Source organism: Tamandua tetradactyla, chromosome 3 (assembly GCF_023851605.1).
Source record: "Tamandua tetradactyla isolate mTamTet1 chromosome 3, mTamTet1.pri, whole genome shotgun sequence".
Taxonomy (NCBI): domain Eukaryota; kingdom Metazoa; phylum Chordata; class Mammalia; order Pilosa; family Myrmecophagidae; genus Tamandua; species Tamandua tetradactyla.
This window is the reverse complement of record NC_135329.1, coordinates 137716891-137740695: the sequence shown is the minus strand read 5'-3', so window position 1 is coordinate 137740695 and position 23805 is coordinate 137716891. Positions and strand designations below refer to the sequence as shown.

General features: G+C 37.6%; 1 protein-coding gene across 2 annotated transcripts in view; it reads left to right on the top strand.

Annotated features, from left to right (window-relative positions):
- Window positions 1-11855: 11855 nt before the first annotated feature.
- Window positions 11856-23805, top strand: part of SCN9A (sodium voltage-gated channel alpha subunit 9) — a 180572-nt gene continuing 168622 nt past the window's right edge. For both annotated transcript variants that reach the window (XM_077154056.1, XM_077154055.1), the window contains exon 1: window positions 11856-12140. The gene's annotated coding sequence lies outside the window, so the exon portion shown is untranslated. The remainder of the gene's footprint in view (window positions 12141-23805) is intronic.

The window sequence follows — 23805 nt, the reverse complement described above, 5'->3', positions numbered from 1 at the left end:
TATCCCATTATTGTAGCACCGTTTGTTGAATTTTTTGTTTGCTTGTTTGTTTTTGTTGGTTTCTTTGTTTGTTAGTTTGGGAAGTGCATTGGCCAGAAATTGAACCCAGGTCTCCTGTATGGTAGGCAAGAATTCTGCCACCAAACTACCCTTGCACCCCCTTGACATATTTTTTTTTTTAATTTTAAGATTGACAAACATCTTTTCCTGTTAAAGAAATTATTTTATTCTGAGATTTTGCTCTGTGTACTTCTTTGGGATTAAAATTCCCTTTTTAAGTACATATTTGTCATAACTATTTTTTAAATGACGACACAATGCTGATGCCCATGCATCCAACTTCTTCCTAAATACTTCTACTTGGATGTAATGCAGCATCTTCAACTCAACACGTATAAAACTTTATTCATCATCTTCCCCCCCATTAAATCTATTTCTCTTAACAATACTAACTCTTTCTCCTTTTTTGGTTGTTAATGAAATCATCATTGCCATTTGTTGTCACCCATGTCAAAAACTATTGATTTATCCTAGGGCCCTTGCTCTACTCCCCTGTCTGAATCCAAAGCGTCTTACTGCCTCTCAATTTTATTTGAAAAGCTATCAATTTCGGCTATACGGATTCATTTTTGCTTCATTAGTCTTTTTATTTCCTTGGATTGTTGTTCAAACCATCTTTCCCAGTGCTGCCAGAGTAATATGTATTTTCTTTTTTAGTGGGAATGATGCTTCTAAAATCAAGTATGATGGCAAAAGTTCATATTTTTAAAACATTTTAAAAGTCTCCCTTCAGGCTTCAGTTCAGACAACTTTGCAGGGCATATTCAAGACCCTTTATGATGGCATGCCTTGTTCTCTCTAGGCTGATTTTCTCTCATTTTTCCAGGAATTTCTTAAACGTTGTCCATAGGAACCTAAAATTACTGGCAGCTCTACACAGAGCCTCTGTCTTTGCATATGATACTTCCTTTTCCTGTAATGTCTTCTTTTTCCAACCCCACCCATCTGACTAATTTTTGAACACCTCCCAGACACAGCTCAAGCAATATTCTTTCTGGGAAGCTTTTGCTGGCACCCAAACAAACTGTTATAATAAAGGGGACATTGAAGGCATAATGGAAACACTGAGGAGGAAACTCTAATCTGTACTTAGAAGGCCAAACAGGGTTTGGAGAACTTGATATCTGGTGGCTGCAGGATGAGCAGAGGTTGTTAAGCACAGTGGCTGGGGCAGGCTTCCACCAGAGGAAAGTGCAAGTGAAAAGACTCGAGAGAGTCATATGTTAGGGAATTTGATCTCTGTCTGGTTGGCCACTGAGTAAACAGGGCAGTGTGGAGAATTGGTTAGAGTTGGGTAATGCTAAAGACTGAGAAACAGTCTGGTGGCTGTTTTGTATAATTTACATAAAAGTTAATGCCGCTCATGCTGAGATAGTAGGGGTAGTGATTGAAATAAACAATGCATTTATTAGTATAATTAAAACTAAATTAAAAATCTCAGGGGAAAAAAGTTTGCTCTATGCTCCTTTCTTTTCTCCTTTGCTTAGACAAAACAACAGCTCTCACTTCCCTTGGGGCCCTCAGATCTCCAAACTGTGCTACCTCCTCTGCTTTTGTCAACATGTTTTGGAATTTGTTTTATGATTTATTTGTGACAGAAAGAAATCCATAATTAACATGGTAGCAAAGGTAGAATGTTCTAAAGTTACATTCTTTGCATTTCATCGAAAAAGTGAAAGTCATTGTCAATGCCTCTCCTCCATCCCCCGTAATTTATCATTTCTGTTGTTTTTTTTCTTCCTTCTCTCCTTTGGGAGCACAGACTAGTGAAAGCAGAGAAAGTAAGAGGAAAATTTAAAGGTCAGGTCTGATACCTGTTTAAACATTAATTAAGGATTAGTAGAATCCTTGCCATGGTAAGGGGAAACCTACTTTTATTTTTTGCTTTTTTTTTTTGAAATAATTTCAAGCATATAGGACAGCTGCAGACTCCATGCAGTGAGCGCCAACACCTCCCCACTCACCCAAACCCACCGGTTTTAGCATGTTGCCACCTTTGCCGTATCATTCTATTTCTCTCTCTCAGTCTCTGTCTCTGTCTCTCTCAATTTTCTCCACATTTAAGAGCAGGTTGCTCACCTCATACTCCTGGAACACATAATACTTTATGTACTTTTTCTATAAACAAAGATTTTCACTTAGGTAATTGATTGAAGTACAGTTATAAAGTTCAAGAGATTTAATATTGATATAAGGGTTACAGTCTATATCCCAATTTTTTTTCAGATATCCCAGTAATGTCCTTTTGAACCTTTTCTCCTCCATTCTTAGATCCCATAGAATCATGCAGTATATGTAATTGTCATTATGTCTTTAGTTTCTCTTTCTTTTTCTTAGTTATGGAAACATACATGCAACGTAGGTCTACCTACCCTAATCCTCCCACACTTACCACCCAGCGGGATTAGTCATGTCCACAATGTCCCAGTACTCTCAGCACAGTCCCTTACTAGAACTTTCTCCTCTTCCCAAACGGAAACCCTAATCTCTGTTCGTGTTAACCTCCCCTTGCCCCTGCCTCCCACCCGGGTAATCAGGACTCTACTTTGTGTCTTTATGAGTTTATATATTCTCTGATACTTTCTTTGTGGTTACCATGGGCTTTAAATTTAACATCTGAACTGTAACAATTTTTAAATTACAGAGGGTGGAATGTGCTGGTTTGAAAGGATGATGTGCCCTAGAAAAGCCATGTTTTAATCCTGATCCATTTTGTGGAGACAACCATTTCTTTTAATCCCTCTCCAGCCCTGCAGGTTGGGAGCGTGATTAGATTATCTCCTCACAGATGTGGGTATTAACCTTGATTAGAGGGAAATGTGACTCCATCCATTCTAGGTGGGTCTTGATTAGTTTACTGGGATCCTATAAAAGAGGAAATATTGTGAAAAACACTTCAGAGCCACGAGAACAGCAAGAGCCCATGCAGCCTGAGACCTTTGAAGATGAAGAAGGAAAATGCCCCCCGGGGAGCTTCATGAAACAAGAAATCTGGAGAGAAAGTTAGCGGCGTGGCCCTGTTCGCCATGTGCCTTTCTGTTTGGAAGAGAGAAACCCTTAACGTCATCAGCCTTCTTGAACCAAGGAATCTTCCCCTGGATGCCTTAGCCTGGACATTTCCATATCCTTGCTTTAATTTGGATATTTTCACAGGCTTAGAACTGTAAACTTGCAACTTAATAAATTCACCTTTTTAAAAGCCATCCCATTTCTGGTGTATTGCATTCCAGCAGCTAGCAAACTAGAACAGTTTTGTCAGATATTGAATTCTTGGTTAACTTTTTTTTTTCTTTAAGAACTTTAAATGTCTTCCTAATGCTTTCTTGCATCTCTGGTTTCCAATGAGTAATCAGAACTTAATCTTTCTGATGGTCCCTTCTATGTGACATGTTGCTTCTCCCATGAAGCTTTCAGAATTTTATCTTTTAATTTGATAGGTTGATTATAACATGGCATAGTATAGGTCTATTTAGACTTATCTTGTCTGCAGTTCATTGAGATACTCTACTTAAAAATTAAATTATACATCATAAGAGAGCAATTACATTTAAATTTATAGAATAAAGAATGAAAATAACCCATATCCTAATCCTAATTTATACACCTATATCTAATGCCTCTTTTTCTTTCAATTCATATATATTTCTGATCTGCCTTTTTTTTTCTTTATTTTGTTTTGTTTTAAAACATGATATGATAGGACGCATGATTATGTGATTTATTCAAGGTTTTCCTATACAAGTGCGTCCAAAAACAAACAAAGACATGTTAAATGAATAATTGTGGAGAATAATCACAAGCAAAAAATTCTGTCTGTGATGAATAATTAGAAACGTTAAATATGTATTAAAAAACAGAAATCATCTTCTCAAAATTACTAGGTGAAATGGCCTTTTTTTTATTTCATTTCATTTTTTATTAAAGAAGTTATGGGCTTATCGAAAAATCTTGCATAAAATACAGGGTTCCCATAAGCCATCTTATAATTAACACCTTGCATTAGTGTGACTTGTTACAATTGGTGAAAGCTCAGTTTTATAATTGTACTATTAACTATAGTCCATGGTTTGATTTTTTAAAAATATTTTTATTGAGATATCTTCACACACAAATAGTCCATACAGAGTATACAATCAATGGCCCACAACATCACATAATTGCGCATTCATCACCACAATTATTTTTCAAACATTTGCATCACTCCAGAAAAAGAAATAAAAGGAGAAAAACTCATACAGCCCATATCCCTTACTCTTCCCTCTCATTGACCACTAGTATTTCAATCTACCTAGCTTTTTTAACCCTTTATCCCCCCATTATTTATTTATTTATTTATTGTCCTTATTTTTTATTCATCTGTCCCTACTTTGGATAAAAACAGCATCAGACACAAGTGTCTCACAATCACACTGTCACATTGTAAAAGCTATATAGTTATGCAATTGTCTTCAAGAGTCAAGGCTACTGGAACACAGTTCACAGTTTCAGGTACTTCCCTCTAGCCACTCCAATACACCATACACTAAAAAGGGATATCTATATAATACATAAGAATAACCTCCAGGACAACCTTTGGACTCTCTTTGAAATCTCTCAGCCACTGAGACGTTATTTTGCTTCATTTCTCTCTTCCCCCTTTTGGTCAAGAAGGTTATCTCAACCCCATGATGCCAGATCCCGGCTCATACCAGGGATCTGTCCCACGTTACCAAGGAGATTTATACCCCTGGGAGTCATGTCCCATAGGGGAGAGGGCAGTGAATTCACCTGCCAAGTTGGATTAGAGAGAGAGAGAGTGCATTGGCCTTCTTGAAAATTATTCATGTAAACATGCAGAAGTATTTCCATTCAATTCATCTCAAGGTGGATCTTAAATCCACCTTGGAAGCAAGACATACCAGCCCCCTTGCTCCTAATTTAATGGAAACTATGTAGATTTTTAGATGACTGTTCTAGTTTGCTAGCTGCTGGAATACAACACACCAGAGACGGATTGGCTTTTAATAAAAGGAGATTTATTTTGTTAGTTCTACAGAGGAAAGGCAGCTAACTTTCCACTGAGGTTCTTTCTTACGTGGGAAGGCACAGGATGGTCTGTGCTGGCCTTCTCTCCAGGCCTCTGGGTTCCAACAACTTTCCCCAGGGTGACTTCTTTCTGCATCTCCAAAGGCCTGGACCAGGCTGCGAGTGCTGAGATGAGGTATGCTGAGCTGCTTGGGCTGTTCTACGTTGAGCTCTCTCATTTAAGCACCAGCCAACTAAGTCAAACATCATTCATTGCAGCAGGCATGCCTCCTAGCCGACTGCAGATGTAATCAGCAACAGATGAGGTTCCCATGCCATTGGCTCATGTCCACAGCAACAGAACTAGGTGCCTTCACCTCGCCAAGTTGACAAATGAATCTTACTACCACAATGACCATAAGCTATTAGACTTATTTTGAACACTGGGTGGCAGTAGATGTAGCTTTTTAATCTAAAGGTGACTATAAAGAAAGAGAAACTGATTTTCCAACTCTATTTATACAAATTAATATTATATACTATGTCCTCTGTACGTAGTGTGCTGAAATTTGCACTATGGTGCATCTGAAGGAAGCAGACATAAACCTGGTAAGTTATAACATCACCTTATCACCACTGTTTTCACTGTTTTTAATTAGAGAAGTATTAGGCTTATATAAAAATCAGGCAGTAAGTACAGGGTTTCCATATACAGCCTCTAAAACATAGTTTTCCCTATTATTAGCACTCTGCATTTGTGTTGTACTTTTGTTACATTTGAGGAAACATTATTATTATAGTTATGTTCAGTAATTTACATTAGGGTTTAATATGTGTTGTACTGTTCTATAGTTTTTAAAATTTTTATTTTGGTAATGTATATAAAAACTAAAATGTCTCATTTTAACTACTTTCAAATATACAATCCAGGGGTGTTCTTTACGTTCACAACGTCTGTTACCATCACCACCCTCCAGCACCGAAAATTTTCCACCACTACAAACAGAAGTTCTGTACCAATTACCCATTATCTCCACATTCCGCAATCCCACTCCCACCCCATTCCCTGGTGTCCTGAATTACAGTTTCTAACTCCTATGACTTTGCTTATTCTAATTACTTCATGTAAGTGAGATCATACAATTTTGCCCTTTTGTGTCTGAGTTATTTTACTCAACCTTTAGTATTCTTAAGGTTCATCTATCTTATAGGATGTATCAGAAATTCATTCCTTTTTATGGCTGAATAATATTTCATTGCAGGTGTATACTATGTATCGGTTATCCATTCATCTGCTCATAAACACGTCAGTTGCTTCCACCTTATGGCAATTGTGAATAATCCTGCTGTGAACATCAGTGTGCAAATATCAGTTCACATCCCCGCTTTCTCTTCTTTGGGGTATAAAAATAGAAGTGTGATTTCCAGGTTATGTTGTAATTCTATACTTCACTTTCTGAGTACACATTTTATGCAGCAGCTGCACAGATTTATATACCCACCAATGAACAAGCATGGAGAAATGTCATTAAACCTTTTTGTTCATTTTTTTTCCATGAACAGGTACCAGGAATCGAACCCAGGTCTCCAGCATGGCAGGTGGAAACACTGCCACTGAGCCACCATTGCACTGCCCTGCACGTTTTTTAATTGGGTTGTTTGTCCTTTTTGTTGTTGTTGAGTTGTAGAATTTCTTTAGGTATTCTGGATATTAAAACTTCAAGTATGTGGATTTCAAATATTTTCTCCCATTCTGTAGGTTTTCTTTTTAATTTCATGATGAAGTCCTTTGAACAAAAGTTTATTTTATTTTATTTTGATGAAGTCCCATTTTTTCTTTTAGGCTTGTGTTTTGGGTGTAAAGTCTAAGAAACCACAGCAAACACAAGGTCCTAAAGATGTTTCCCTATGTTTTCTTCTAGGAGTGTAATAGCCCTGGTTCTTACATTTAGATTTTTGATCCATTTTGAATTAATTTTTGTATATGGTGTGATGAAGAGGTCCATGTTCATTCTTGTGCCTATGGATATTGTTTTTTTAGCAGCTTCATTTGTTGGAGAAACTATTCTCCCCTGATTGAACAGACTCGGCAGCCTTGTCAAAAATCAGTTGGCACAACAAAAAGACAAACCCAATTTAAAAATGGGCAATAGTCATAGACGGACACTTTCCCAAAGAGGAAATACAAATGGCCCCAAAACCTATGAAAAGATGCTCAACTTCACTGGCTATTAGGGAAATACAAATCAAAACTACAATGAGCTATCATCTCACACCCATTAGAATGGCCATTATTAAAAAATGAAACAAAATGACAAGTGCTGGAGAGGATGTGGAGAAAGAGGCACCCTTATCCACTGTTGGTGGGAATGTAGAATTGTGCAACCACTCTAGAAGGCAGTTTGGCAGTTCCTCAGGAAGCTCAGTGTAGATTTTTCATATGATCCAGTAATTCCATTACTAATACACATTTGGAGGAACTGAAGGCACGGACACAAAATAGACAATTGCACTTTGGTGTTTATGCAACGTTTGCAATGGATGGAGGTGGCTTAAGGATACATTAACTGATGAATGGAAGGGCAAACTGCTGTATACTTACAATGGAATATTGACCAGTTGCAAGAAGAAATGAAGTTGTGAGGCATGAAACTGGGTGAATGGAACTCAAGGACAGTATAATTGAATAAAATAAGCCAGAAATGAAAGGACAGACATTATAACACCTCCCAAATATAGGCTAACTATAATGTGCAAACTCTGAGAACTGAATCCAAAAGCATAGGTTTTCAGGTGAAGGCCTATTGCAAAGGTACCAAGATTGTAAACTCTAACAGCAGCCATATGTATTCTTGAGTTGTAACTGCTATGTCTAAATTCTGAGATGCTGAGCTCTTTGTATTGTATATTTTGTTAGTAACTCCACTTTTTACTTCTTATGGCTGCTAAAATGCAAATGCCTAAGAATTAATGATTAATTTATGGTTTGGGACATACAATACATTAAGATGTAATTCATAACAAGTACAATAAAGGTGAAAGGGGGCAGGGGGGTTTAAGAACAATGTTCGTGTTTGCTATTGAAGTCAAGTTACCATCAATACAAACACAATTGTTATAGATTTTAGAGGTTAAACTTAAGAAAATATTGAAAAACATACCGAAGGAAGTGATAAGGAATGCAAAATATTCTAAAAAATAAAAAATATGAAAGTAGAGATTAATGGAAGAATTGAAAGACAAAAAATGGTAGAAGACTTAAAAGAGTAAATAGCAAAATGACAGAATAAAGCCTTGCATTATCAGTAGTTACTTTACATATAAATAGATTAAATTTTCTGGTCAAAAGGCAAATATTGTCAGGATGGATAGAAAATCATGGCCCAACTAAGGCTGTTTACAAGAGACTCACCTTAAATTCACAGAGACAAGTAGATTAAAAAAATCAAAGGATAGGGGCAGGGAATGGAATCCTGGAGCATCTTTGCTGCCATCTTGCTCCACAGGAGTGATAATACCACCTTTTAACCAGTGCTGTAAAGATAATTTCATATTTGATTTTGCGGTTTCTCTTCAGTTGTCGCATTTGATCATTTCTCTTAACTTGCATCAAAAGGCATTAGTCAACCACTTTGGCAAGACTTCCCAAGGGGTCTTTGTTGACAAAACATGAATACATGTCGCTCACAACCATTGTATCTCCAGTAGGTTCCATGCTCCCATGAAATCTTAATAGATTTAAATTTGATTTAGGAAACCGCATATATTCATATAAAGGAAACAAATTTAAAATATTAGAGAGGAAATGACATTAAAAGGAACTTGATCCAAACCTGTCCATTTATGGAGGAGAAAACTGAAATATACAGAGGTTAAGAGATATTCCCAGCGACACAGTAATTTGTATGCCAGGATCTGGCTCCTGATTCTTTCTACTTTACTACAATGTGATAGAAGTGTGAGTGTGCATCTTATCAAGTGAAATGAAATTCTTTATCTTGTTCTGGATTTGATATATGGTATTAGTTAATTTCTACATATAAACATCTCTCCTTTTTTATCCAAATTATGGAATATCAATTATGATCCATCTTAGGAACTTATTTTCACAATGACGGCTACTTCAAGCAGGTAGCCTTTCTGCCTCTGTACTTCAAGCCTCCCTGTTAGCCTTCTTAAAGACACTATCTACTTAGCTCTATATGTAATGCCAGTGCCTACTGTTTGGGGGAAACCTCAGGGATTTTTCCCCCCTTGGGGATTTTTAGTGTAAAATTCAATAAAATGTACAGATAATATTTTTCTGGGTTTAAACAATGACAAAAATCTGTGGGCTGCCAAAAAAACAATAAAGACACAGAGAGGATAGACTAAAGGTAACAGATTACAAAGTGTTCTGGAGACTAAGAGTGACACACAGAATAAATAGATAAAGGATAAGCAAATAGATGGAAGAATGGGGAAAATAATGAATAAGGTACATCATGCTTTGCAATGTACTCATAAGCAAAATCCTGCTAGGGATTTCTCAGACAGATCAAGCAGGTTTTATTTTTGAAGATTCCTGATAAGAATCCAGTTATACTGAGAACAGTATATACTCATAGATAGTGGATCTCCATATATACCTATATATCAAGTCTTAGTGGCAAAGGGAGAGGGACACCAAATCTTTCCTACCAAACAGGTGAGAAGCACTCTTCCAACTACTATTTCAAATCGCCATGTTTTTATCAAATCAATGGATCACACTACCCAATATTCTGTCAGTGTCCTAAATGATGTTTTCTGGAGAGTGTTACATGGCATTAACTACCAAAGGTGACCCTAACTTCCTGTAATAATTCTTTATGGTGCCATCATTTATCAATTCCTCTTGAATCTAATAACCTCACCTTATCGTCTGTAATAGAGTTCTTTGGTTTGTTCTAGATTTGCTTCTTTATAGCTTTGAGTATTATGGGATTTGTTGATCAAATCTGTTTATATTCATATATAAATTGTCATATTTATTCATATTCTATTTATTCAAATATTCATATTCATAATTTTTTAAATTTTAGAGGCACTGATCTTTTTCTCTTTAGTTATCTTAAGCTAGAGTGTTTAATTTTAATCAGTTCTCTTATGGGAAAAATTACATAGATCTGAAATCCTGCAGGTTCTAATTATTTTAAATGTCATAGGGATTATTTCCTGAGATAGAGTGGACATCAGATGTTAGAGGGCTATAGGAAAAAGGGTTGATGGAAACTGTTTTTCTTCTTAGTGACTATGCATCAAACATACAGTGGCAGTGGGACTTCAGCAAGGTGGCATGAAAAGTGGCATTAATTCCACCCAATCAAAAAGGCCTTGGGCGGTATGACAGGGGCTCAGTAGCAGGATTATAGCCTGCCATGCTGGAGACCAGGGTTCGATTCCCAGTGCCTGCCCATGCCCAGAAAAAAAAAAAAAAAGCCTTTACTCATCTTATATTTGTGTTCTTCCTACAACTAGAACTAATCAGATATAGGAGAATCTCAGAAAGGAAAATATTCCCTCCTTTAATAGCATGTTACATGCCGAGAATGCAATTTCCAAGCTCAATAAGCAGAAGACAAAGGTATGTACCATGGGGCTGAAAATCCTGTACTTTTCACTGAGCACTATTTCCACCTTAGATGGTGTGGAAGTGAGAACACCATTGCTGAAAACCCCCATTACTCAGGTTTATACTTTGAAGTGATCTGCCCTCGTTAAGACCTGAATCTGCACATCCACTTTGCCCCACTGTCATTCTTTTGATTTCTCCCCTTGGTGGAAAGTCCCTGTTCCTCTTTGAGAAAGATAATTCAATCGTGTTTTCATGGCTTTTTCTCCTAGGCTGCTGTAGAAAACCGACAGACACTGTAGCGCACGCAACACATACACCGCACAAAAAGAAGCATAAAGATTTATTTTCACACTCTCTCCCTACCCAACTATGAAACTCAAGAGCCCATACGACCGATGATATCCACATGAGCGGGTCCCAGGTCGGGGAAAAGCAGCTTCTTTCCCCAGGTCTCCCTCCCTATCTGTGACAACCTCTGACTCATCATTCCATCTTCGAAAGAAAAGGCACTCTTTGCCCGCCTGGGAAGCTCTACAATACGATCGATTATAAAAAAGAAGAAAAAAAAAATCCTAGTCTAGAGACACGTCTTGAGCGCCACCGCCCTAGTCTCCGCCCGGCAAAGCCCCAGGGAAGGACCCAATTCCCAATCTCGAATCCTGAGTCCTGGTTTACGGAGACACAAGCCTGGCCGAGGTTGTCTAGCACCCTCCACCCCCAATCCCAGTTCTTTGCCATTGGTCCCCACCACCGCCTGGAGTCCCTCAGCTGTTCTCCACTAGGGCTTCTCGGAAATGTTAGTAGATTCTGCTGAGCTGGATGGAAGGGGGTTGGGGGGGATGATGGGGCAGGGGTAAAGCAAGGGAAAGTCTCTTCTGCCTGGACACGGACACACACACACACACACACACATACACACACACACACACACATACACACACACACACACACCCCACCCAATGGGATGGGCACGGGTGGGAGGTGGTAAACCCCCGCCTCCGCTTTCAACTAGCGCGCTATAGCAAGATGCAGCATCTGGGCTCGGCTCGCCGGTCCCCGCCCTGCGCCTTCTGCAGGAGTGGAGGGAGGGCTGGGCGGACGCCCGCGGGGCTGGGGGAGGGAGAAAGGGAAGGAGAAACAGCCTCGTCGCTGCCGCGGAGGGGCGGGGCTCCTGCTTCCCTGGGCGCGCCCTGGAAGGAGGAGCGCAGTCTCCCGGCAGGCCCTGGCCAGCGCTCCAGGTGCGGGTGTCTGGTTTCCAATTCCGTGGACTCGGCTGGCTGGGGCTGGGATAGCCTGGGTGCCTGCGGCTGGTAGTGGCAGACGCCTGTAGAGCAACAGGAGCCCAAGGATACAGACAGAGACGCAGCCGGGAGAGCGCTGGGGAAAAGAGGCCCTTGGAGCGAGGAAGGGCTCCTGGAAGCCCGCGCCCTCCCCTGGGGCAGATTCTGCAGGTGGGCATGATCAGCGGGCAAGATTGCAAGTAAGTGTCTTTTCTCCAGCTCCTTCTGGTGTGGCGGGTAGGGAACTGTGTTCGCCTCTACCGCCACACCCACCTGTGTCCATTTTCATCTTACTGTTTTGGCCATCTCTGTATTACGCCACCTGGAAAGTAGAGACCCGCGAAGCCTGGCCGCGCCGGGGAGGAGCACTTGGGGGCGCGCAGGGGGTACCCCAGCCAGTGGAAAAAGAGAAGCAGGAAAGGCCACTGTTTCCATTGCAAGGCCAGTTCTTTGCCGGATTTGACTGTATGGATTTGCTGCCAGAATCGGAAAAAAAGTGGAAAGGAAAGGCAGGGATACTTGATGGTCTATTGTCTTTTCTTTCCGTTAATGGTAGCAGGGTTGTCAGATATGTTTCGGTTCCAGAAGCAGGTCGTATACTCTTTCCGAGTAAAAATCATGTGTTATATTTCCCACCTGCAGAGCTGAGCGTGCTGAACCAGCAGAGCCCATACTACCTGTGGGGAGAGCGATCCGCTGCAGCCCTTAAGAGTAGTACACAAACGCGAATGAGTTATAAAAAGCTAATTAGCCACAATTTCCCAAAGCAGTTTATTTTTTTAATGAGTAAGCATTTTATAGTGAAATTCAGATAATATTCAGACTCATTTTACCTTTTATCCACTTAAGCAGAAACTGTCTTTACTTTTAGAAAAAATTAGGTGTTTACTTCTATTAGAGACATTTAAATCAAAGCAAGATTACCAAACTATAAACTTTAATACCAGCTTTTGTAAGTGATAATAGCAAAAATTTTACTCATTATTTTAGTGCTTTTTAAAAAGTTGTAGCTTTCATAATAATTTATACTTCTTCTGAAGCCAAGAAGCTTAGGGAAGTTTTTTAAAAGCTCACTTCCATAAAATAAAGACCAAATCAATGTAAGCTTTGAAAAGACGGCTTTTCAGCTGCTGAATGTGAAATCAGTGTTTGGAGGTTGGGTTCTTTTCAGAAACAGGATTAATGTTATTTATTTCTCTTCCCTGTGGCAGAAGAGTCTCCCTCTACCTTTCCTCCTTCCCTTCCTCTCCCCCTCCCATTGACGTTTTGTTTTCACGTCAGTGTAATCTAACTACACACATATACTCAGCAGAGAAAGCCAATGATTAAGCTGTCCATTTTATTGAAGCCTTTAAATTCCTTTTCCACTATTTTTAAAAGTTAAACTAGAATTCACTTCCTTAGAAAACAAGGTACAAAGAATTTTTTAAAGTTTTATTTATTATTCGAAAGCTAGTATTATCTGATCCTTATATATGAATTATGATTGTTAAAATAGCCTATTCACAACAAAGTGCTAGACAAACTGACTCTAGATGTAATGGAGGATGCACCCTCTATTTAAGCAATTGAAAATAGTTTTGCTAATAAATTCCTGTATTATGTAGATGATTTAAATACTTGCCTTTTGGTTCCCTTTTAGAAGTAATCCTTTAGATTCCTTAGGTCATTTAGATCATTTAGTGGTCATTTAGATAATTTAGAAGTGCAGTCATTGGACTGCACACCACTTGATGTGTTTTTACCAGGGCTGGGTTTATGGTACTCCATGATTCCTAAGGTGCAGGGCTATGGGGTGCATGGGGTACCTGATGCTTCTACCTAAGAAAGATGAGTCTCTCTGGCTCTCTGCCAAAAGCATCCCAGTGCCTCCTGTCCTCTCCCAGGGCCAGAAGGTAGTCATGGGAGCCCTCCTGTGGCAGTGCCTGTGCCTCTGTGTTTTTGCTACCTGTTGCTACCAGTGAGTTTGGCAGCAAAGAAAAAGTGAAAAAGAAATCAGAGCTGGAATCAGCAGAGTTCTATTCACCTTATTCAATATGGCCAACCCAATTTCTGTGAGGCAAGGAAAATATAGAATCTTGCATTTTGTATGAGTTGTAAAAATGAATATTTACCTACTTCCTATGATGCATGTGAAAGAGTGAAGATTTACATGGTGTTTTGGAAGCCAAGGCAAGACCATGAATAAGAGCTTAAAATTATTTAATGTAAGTGATTTGCTTATAAATATTATAATGATAGTAACTTGTGATTTTCACTAAATATCTCATCTTAGATCCTTTTCACCAATCTTCATCATCTGAGTAAATGGCTCCATCATCTGCCAAGTATTCAAATCACCTGGGAATGCTTTCTCCTCCTCATGACTCCATTTCATCTCCATACAGTCCATATAGAGTTCTGTAAATCTTATGTCCCAAATATATCTCTATTCAATCCTACTTCTCAGATGTGTCTCTTCCATTCTCTTTTCTATATTTGCCACCAAATTAGTTCAAGCCGTCATCATAATTTCCCTGGAATCCTGTCACAGCTTTCACATTGGTCTTTCTTTTCTAAACTCCCCTGCAATTCACTCGCCATACAGAGCAACACTATCTTGCCTCTCCTTAAAAACTTTAAATTGCTCAAGACTGAATAGAAAAAGGAATAAACACAAATATGGAAACCATTGGTTCAGTTTTCCTGAGTTGCTATGACAAATACGACACAATGGATTGGCTTAAACAACAGGGAATTTGTTGTTCCAGCATTGGCTAGAAGGCTTGTTTCCTCCCCGGGCCCACAGCTTCTAGCTGGTTGACAACCCATGGGGTTCTTGGGTTGACCTGGTGATGTCCCCTCCTTTTTCTTCTGGGTCCCTGCTGACTTCCATTTCCCTTCTCCTTCCCAGCTTTCTCTGGCTATATCTTCTGCTAATAAAATAGTTCTTCTGCTTAAAAGGATTACGGTAAACCAGAATAAGGTCCACTCATGTTCATTTGGGCCATACCCTAACTAAAAAAAAACATATGTAAGAAATCTTGTTCACAATGGGCGAAAACCCACAGGAATGCAGGGCAAGACCAAGAACATGTCTAACTTAGGATACATGACTCCATCCATCACACTGACAACAGGGGACTCCTTCCTATAACATGCAGGTCCCTCTGATCTAAGCCAGCTGTCCAACCTCATCTGGACCCGTCTTCCTTCTCATTTATGTACCTGCCACCCTGATCTTTTAGTGCCTGGACTACACAGATCAGTTTCCCTCCTTAAATGTCTTCTCAAAGCTGCTCCCATTCTTTACATGGCTGGCTCCTTCTCAACTTTAAAATCTCAGCTTAAAGTCTTTACCTCAGAGAGATGGCTCTTGATCACCTTGTCAAAGTAGGTTGCCCCCTGTTATTTTCTGTCTTAGTTCCTTGTGAGTTTCCTTCATGGTGCTTGTTACAGCTTGCAGGGATTTTGTACATTTGTATGCTGAGTGCTCCAAGCAGCAGAGACCTAGCTCCTCGAACAGTGCCTGGCCTGAAGTAGTAAGGAGTTCATACATGCTAGTGAAAAGAATAAAGTACAGATCTGAACTATTTCACCAGAGAGCACATCAGCCCAGTAAATTTATTCATTTTTGTGATTCTTTTTGTGTTTTGAGTATCTGAAATGTTTACAACTTTGAGGAGGTAAAATGAAAATATCCTGAGATGTCTTCCCACCTGCTAGCCATGTAGGCAGTAATGTGTTCAGAGGTAACTGGTTTATAATTTATGTAGTATGCATTCTCAAGAAGGGAATGACTGGATTAAAATGCACATTTTTTTTTAAAGAAAAATGGATGCATAAACCATGTGGTTTTAGTATGAGTGACTCCTGATCTGTGATGATGATCTCATTAGGTTTAAACTGGTATCTTTTACCAAGAACTTGAAGGGGTGTTCAGTAATCACTAAACTTAAAATATTGTTTTCTAATAAATATGGACATTTGAGCTCAGTTGATGGGGCTCTGGTTAAATGAGGCTGAGGCCATGGAATGTATGTCCACATGACCCTATTTGATCCGGGCCCAAGGGGCAAATTATCTCACAAATACAAAGTACTCACTATGGAAGACTTAGAGAGACACTGGACAAATCCATGAGGACCCAGCACTGTAATTCAGTGGGGATAGGAGCTTCAGAATTTATGCTGATTAACGATAATATCATATTTATACTAAAATGTATATGCATACATATATACATGCATATACATATACTTTGTGTGTGGTAATATGATCCCGCCCTTTTCTTGAGACTACACTTAACAGATATTAAACAAAAAAAGTGTTTATGCCATTAACACTTGGTTGGGAATTTAGCTTTCAGTTAGGCTACCTGCTTGATTGATGACATTTTTTTTTACCTAGCAAGTGACCAGTCACATTGTTTTTTGGCAAAGAATTTCCCAATCATGTTTGTTCTTGAAAGACTAAATTATTTCATGAATTGTTCCAGAGATATTATTAAAATTGCTGTTAAGATGATGCATTGTAGACTGCTCGTCTTACATGCGGGAGACCCGAGTCTGATTCCCAGGTCTGATTCCCGAACCATGCACCGCCCCCCTCCCCCCAAAAGATGATACATTGTGGTGGTTGTCACGTGTTGGAGTGCATCTGTGTGCTAATTGAAGATGGCCCTCTATTTTACACATCACAAATTAGCTAATTTATTCTGACACAGACCTACTATCTTCCTTCTTCAGAACTGGTAGTGTTAACTTACTAATTAAGATCGCAAGGTCACAATAAAATGAGTATTATATGATTGTATAAAAATAATTTTTATATGAGGATTTCTGGGAGAGCTGTTAGACAATATGGGTTGAATACATTTGTGGTCCATGAGAGAACAGATTTGTGTCTTGCCATCCTGCGAAACGAAATGGCTTCATTGAAGGTTTCACTTCTCTCTGCATAACTGTAAGGATATGGCTTTAGGCAGTGGGGAAAGCCATCAGCTCTTGGCAGCTAGAGGTAAAATGAAGTTTGAAGGAATGAAACCTTTCTGGGTAGTGAGGAAAAATGCCAGATCCTGACAAAGAGGGGATGGAGGAGAGAATGTCTTGAAAAGTGCCAGGAAACACAATGAATCTGCTAAGAAATAGTGAAGTTGACATTACATATAAAATCAAACTATTCTCTTTTTATCCCCTGTGAAAAAATAGTTCTTTCCTCTTTCTTTAACAAAGCAAAAACTGTATTTTAATTCTAAACATATTGTTATTTTTTTTCTTTAACACAGGAAACATAATGCTTTAGATTTTTGAAGTGATATAAGAGGGAGCCAAAAATACCACATATCATTGTTAGAACATATCATCCCTGTAAGTGTGATTTCATTGCTATTCATTTTATGATTTACTTTTTTTTTTATATGCTGTATGGTGGGGGTCACATTTCATTCTTTTTCCATGTGACTATCCCATTGTTGCAGCATCATTTGTTGATTTTTTTTTTTGTCCAGAAGTGCAGAGGCCAGGAATCAAACCCAGGTCTCCCACAAGGCAGGCAAGGATTCTACCACTGAACCACCCTTGCACCCCCTTTTTGATTTACTTTTGTTGCATGAAGTATTTGAGAGACTGCTATTATTGATCAAGAATTTCTTTAAAATGTTTCTTGGATATTTTACTAAACTTTCTCATCCTTTATCAAAATACAATAAAACTCTAATTGCCCCTGTGATTGTTCACTTGGAAATGTAAAGGGAGTGAGTACATTTGCATTATTAATTTAGGAACTCTGATTTGCAGTGAATGCCTTTTTCCTTTCTCTTTCTTCTACCCTACATCATGTCTTCTAAGCACTTGATATATAGGCCAGTAATGCAAATTTCATTCCGCCATTAGATAAAACTATTAGTACTAATGATTGGAGAATTGGGTTTTGACTCTTCAGAGAAGGTTTGGTAAAATTAAACAGATGCATTAAAATATTAGCATAAAGACATTTTCATTGAGATTTATTTTGAATTTTTCTTAGGTTACAGACCACACTTAACTATGCTCTATGGTTGTTTTTAAAGTATGGGGTGATTTTACTGGATATATTTTCTGCCATTTTCTAGTAGTTCCTCATAAACTATGTATTTCAGAATTGGATGTAATTGTTTAAAAATATGTCATCTTCTTGAGGGTCTATAATTTAGAAATTCATACAAAACGAAATATAGGTTTTCAAATCCATGCAGAAAAATAAAACAGAGAAGGTGATAAAAATGTTATATGATGATGAAAAATCCCCTTGTATATTGATTTAAATTCCTCTAAATGAATATTCTTTCAAGTCTAATGGATGGTGATTCCTTTAGGGCTTAGGGTAAAGATAAATATATTAACCATAAATAGATTTTGAATGAGATAAATCAAATATTTTATTGGTAAATTATACCTTCACTTCTCTGGGTGATGATATATAGCTAACATTCCTTCTAAGCAGATATTATGGGACCAATCTTTGTAAATAATCCTTCATGAAGCAAAACATCATGAAGTTGAGTTATGAATTTTTCCCTCTTAGCACTATACACACGCGTGCATGCACACACACACACACACACACACTCTTTTTTTTCTGTACTAACCTGGTGTAGATTTAGGTTGGTAGAAGGGAAGTGGCATCCTCAAAGGTCAATGGGGAATAAGGATCTTTAAATTTCCTGATATAATCTGACAGATTCTTCCATAATAATCGTTTATAGAATGACTATTCAGAGAAGCACCTTTGAAAATTCATATTATATCCATGCTATATTTTGGGATATCTGTAAGATATTTTACCAAGTATTAAAATGCAGAGAAATTTGTGTTCAAATTAGCGTACTGAAAAAAGCTTTTAGATCATTTCTCTTACTCAACATCTGGTAATGGTTAAATTCTTTAACTTTACAAATGTAGTTTCACTCCGTAAAATTGGCAGTATCTACTTCTAAGGGTTGGTGTAAGAAATAATTTTTAAAATATATGTCCAAACAGCCACTTTAGTGTCTCACACATGACAAGTAAGTGTTCAATTAAAGTTAGACATTTGATAACTTGATATGTTTTAATCAAAATGTATTTTGATTTTACTTTGAATATATATGGTATTCCATTTGAAGTTCATTTTTGTACTTTACTTTTTTTAAAAGCAGTGTTATTGAGATAAATTCACATACCATACAATCTATAACATAATCAGTGCCTTCTAGTGTATTCACAGAGCTGTGCTTTTATTACCACAGTCAGTTCTAGAACATTTTCACCCACAAGAGGGTTCACTATGTTATACAGGACCATGTTTTATTCTCTGGCTTTCCTCCTAGTGACATACATGACTGAACTTTCTCTTTCACATACAATTGCACCCACATATCATCGCTGTCCACAACACGCACTATATATAATGTGCTGCCATTGACTGTATCCATTTCCAAACATTTACAATCAAATATATTACAAATTCTGCATAAATTAAGCATCAGCTCCCCTTCTCTGCCCTCATTATATCTTCTGTTGACCTATGTTCTAGTTATTAACACCCTGATTTTACTAGTTATAGTTCATATTAGTGATATCACACCGTATTTGTCCTTTTGTGTCTGACTTATTTCACTCAACATCATGTCCTCAAGGTTCATCCATGTTGTCACATGCGTCAAGACTTCATTCCTTCTTATAGCTGAACATTCCATTGAATGTATATCCCACACTTGCTTATTCACTCATCACTTGATGGACACCTGGGTTATTTCCACCTTTTGGCAATTGCAAATAATGCTGCTATGAACTTCAGTGCGCAAATGTCTGTTCATGTCCCTGCCTTCAGTTCTTTTGGGTATAATAGCAGTTCTATGTTTAGGTTCCTGAGGAACTACCAAACTGTCTTCCATAGTGGCTGATCCATTTTATATCCCTAGTGAATAAATGGTCCTATTTCTCTACATCCTCTCCAACCTTGCAGTTTTCTGTTTCTTTTTTTAGTAGTGGTCATTCTAGTAGGTGTGAAATGATCTGTTACTTTTGATTTGCATTTCCCTAATGGCTAGTGATATTGAATATATTTTCTTGTGCTTTTTAGCCATTTGTATATCCTCTTTGGAAAAAAAGCCTATTCAAGCCTTTAGCCAATTTTTAAATTGGATTGTCTGTCTTTTTATGTAGGTATAGGATCTCTTTATATATCCTGGATATTAAACTCTTATCAGATATGTGGTTTCCATGTACTTTCTCCCATTGACCAGGTTGCTTTTACACCCTCTTGACAAAATCCTTTGAAGCACAAAAGTATTCAGTTTTGAGGCGGTCCCATTTCTCCATTTTTTTCTTTAATTGCTCATATTTTTGATGTAATGTCTAAGAAACCACCATCTACCACAAGACTGTGAAGATGCTTCCCTACATTTTCTTCTAGGAGTTGTATAGTTCTGCTTTTATATTGAAGTCTTTGATCTATTTTGAGTTAATTTTTGTGTAAGTTGTAAAACAGGAGGCCCTTTGTCATTGTTGTTCTTTTGGATATAGATATCCAGTTCTCCCAGCATCATTTGTTGAAGAGAGTGTACTTTACTTTTAATCCTGTCCCAATGAATACTAATAGTGTAATTTCCCCTAGCTTTAAAGATGTACCTCTAATTTATTTGGAATTCTTTATAGCTTTCTATAGGAAAAGTTTTCTGTTATAGACCATTAACAAATAATTTACATGAAGTATCTAAAACTCATCAATAGAAAAATATGGGAGGTGTGTTCAAAAATGAAGAATTTTTTTAAATATCCAGGTTATGTATTCTTTATTAGATCAGAATTCCCCATTAATGGATTGCAGTTCAATAGAAGAAGCGACCTATCAGATGTCCTAGTAGTGCATTCTGCAAAAACTTATATTTTATAGGAAATTGTTAAAAAGAGCGTATACTAAGATTCCTCACTCTTGTATGAGAATCAAATTTACATGAGTAATTGAATCATTGGAAATATACTCTGAATTTGGAAGTAGGCAAATGAGATATCTGAGCATGGAGGAAAATATTTGCCAAAATATCCATTCACTTACTTTATTTCATCAGTGACACATTAATCTGCATAAAAATTATAATATTTTAAATCTAATAAATTAAGGGTAATAATTTAATAGTTCTTAATATGTTTTCTTTAGCAATCCCCAATACTACCTCGATTAGAAAAAATAAAAACTGTGTGTTGCAAGAAGGGGACCAGGGCAAGTTAGAAAATGAAAATAATAGGTACACTGCCACAAGAGAAAATTTATGACAGCACAATTTGCATCTTGCTACTATTAATGTTAATTTGACAGCCTCAATTATGGAGGTCTCATTTATGTCAAGCAGTATGTTAAGTGATTTGCAAATACTTATTTTCAATCCCCACAACAACCCTTTGAGGGTGAGAACACTGAAGCTCAGGAGTCACTTAACTTCTCCAAGACTTACAGTGATGACTAAATTTGAGTAGCATACACATTCCTTTGAAAGGAAAGAAAATCGAATATAATCCAAGAAAACACTTGTACAGATCCCACACAGATACATCTGTGGTTATGCTACCAAGTATTCCCCTGAAAAAATGCCTTTTTAACCGTAATGAATTGGAAGTCATCTCCATTTGCAATTTAACACAGCAAACCATGTAATCATAATACTAGAGAAATGGAAAAGAATTGCAGTTTGTTTTAATGTTCATCTTGAATACTGATTTTTGGAGAAATCATCCATGTACTAGAGATTTAAGTGAAAGTGTTAAGACATTAGGAAAAGAGCATATAAGTGTTTTAGAGGTTGGGTGACTTTCACTTCCTGATCTAGGGGTGTCATTGCACTTTCTTATTTGACTTGGCCATGGTTAGATTAGTTGTTTTTATTTGCTTGCTTCTAATGGAGTCAAAACAGGCAAAAGGCCTTTCCCAGATTAGGCAAGAGTTGAAAGGGGAGGCTAGTTTCATTAAAAAGGATTATGAGTATTAAATTGCCCAGGGTAAAGTTCATTCCTCTATGAGTGGTGGAATAGAGAAGAAATTGGGAATGAAGGTACACTTATGGGATTTTAGGTGTTAAGGGATGGGGTAGTACAGAAAGCAGAATTATCTTGTGCAGGATAAAGAAAGCGGAAGGCAGTGTTCATTTGAAGGATTCTTATGTCCAGGAAATTCCTAATTAGGACTATCCAAATTCTTGAAGTGCAAATATTTATATCACAGATTGATACATTCATTTGATCTTGAAAATGAATCCTAAATCACAGTACTTATTGCCACAAAAAGAAAAGTCAGTGTTCTGCATCACAGTATTTCTTTAACATGGATGATTTAAGATGTTTAATCTTGCAGTTTTTAAATCATTTTTGGAAAATTAATGTATTTTATATTATATATATAATAATATTCTAGCACAAATGGTTTGCTTTTAACATCAATTACCTACTTAGACCTTGTGGTTGGCTTGAATATAAAAATCATGGAAAATTGGGCCCCTGTCGTGGTGATTATGGGTTGATAGCTTTTCCACTAGCTGGTGTGAATAAACTAGGAACCACAGTTTATTCACATTGGCATCGCTGCATAGCACCTTAAATGCATTCATTCTAATAAGTATCTGCGGGATAAATGATGAATATTTATTGCATAACTATGTGTTCAACCTTTGTTTAAAAAAAAGGTTCTTTTTCACTACAAGCTTACTTTCTAAAAATGTAGAAAGGTTAAGTTAGTAAGGACTTAGTAACTTACGCTTTATCAATACTGTGTCCTGGTGAAACAGAGGCATATTTTTCATATCTTACTAAAGGAATAGCTCTCAGTTATTTTCTGCAAAAAAACTTGCAGTCCATCAATTCTTTGCACAAGAGTCAGTTTTTTTTAACATGTACTCAGGTTGATGTATTTGGATAAAACCCAAATCCTTTAATAAAAGTGAAGGTTATCTATTGTATTATCTGCCTAACATGTATACTAGAAGGCAGAAAGAAAAAAAAATGGGAATTAAGGATTCTAATTGATTTGCCCTGAGCTGATGTTCAGTCATTAAGCCCCATCTGGTAGACCTCCAAAATGTGTAGGTCAGGAATCAGCATCCAATTTGGTATCATTGCCATTGAGGTTTGTGGGGAGGGAAGACCTGGCAGAGATCCCAGGGGCAGTGGTAAAGCATGCTGAGTCTTCCAGGTTAGCTCCTAGAATTTCAGCACTACTCTCATCATTTATAGGCTTCCTGGGAATTTAAGAATAATTTCTTTCTTTCTTTCCTTTATCTTTTTATCCCACTCTTTCTTCCTTGGGCTAATATTTGTTGACCACTTGTTCAGGCACTGCTATAGACTCTGTAGATACAGCAGTGAACAAAACATGGAGCTGTCATGCTAGTTTTGAGAGACAGATAACGAAGAAACCACTATTCACCACTATCTGTCATTGTATTATAATATACACTGAAGAAAAATAAATCAGGATAAGGGGACAGAGAGCATTGAGGAAAGGAGGGAATATATATATATATATATTCTCCCTTATATATATATAAGAGAGATCAGTAAAAACCTTTTTGAGGCTGTGTTTGAGCAGAGCCTTGAAGAAGGTAAGAAGTGAAGAAGACAGATGTGCAACTATAAAACCATTGCAGCCACAAGAAGCAAAAACCATAAGTTATGTTTTATGTGTTTATGGAACAGCAAAGAAACCAGTATGGTTGAAGTGCAGAGAGCAAGGTTGAAAGCAGAGAAGGTTCTGGCCTTTTTGTTATATGGAGAAGATTATTAACCTTGCGTCGTGGTTGAAGCTCTCTGTATCCTGGAAAAACATCTTAAAGTTAATCCATCCATTTGAATGTGAATCCATTCTAAGTAAGACCTT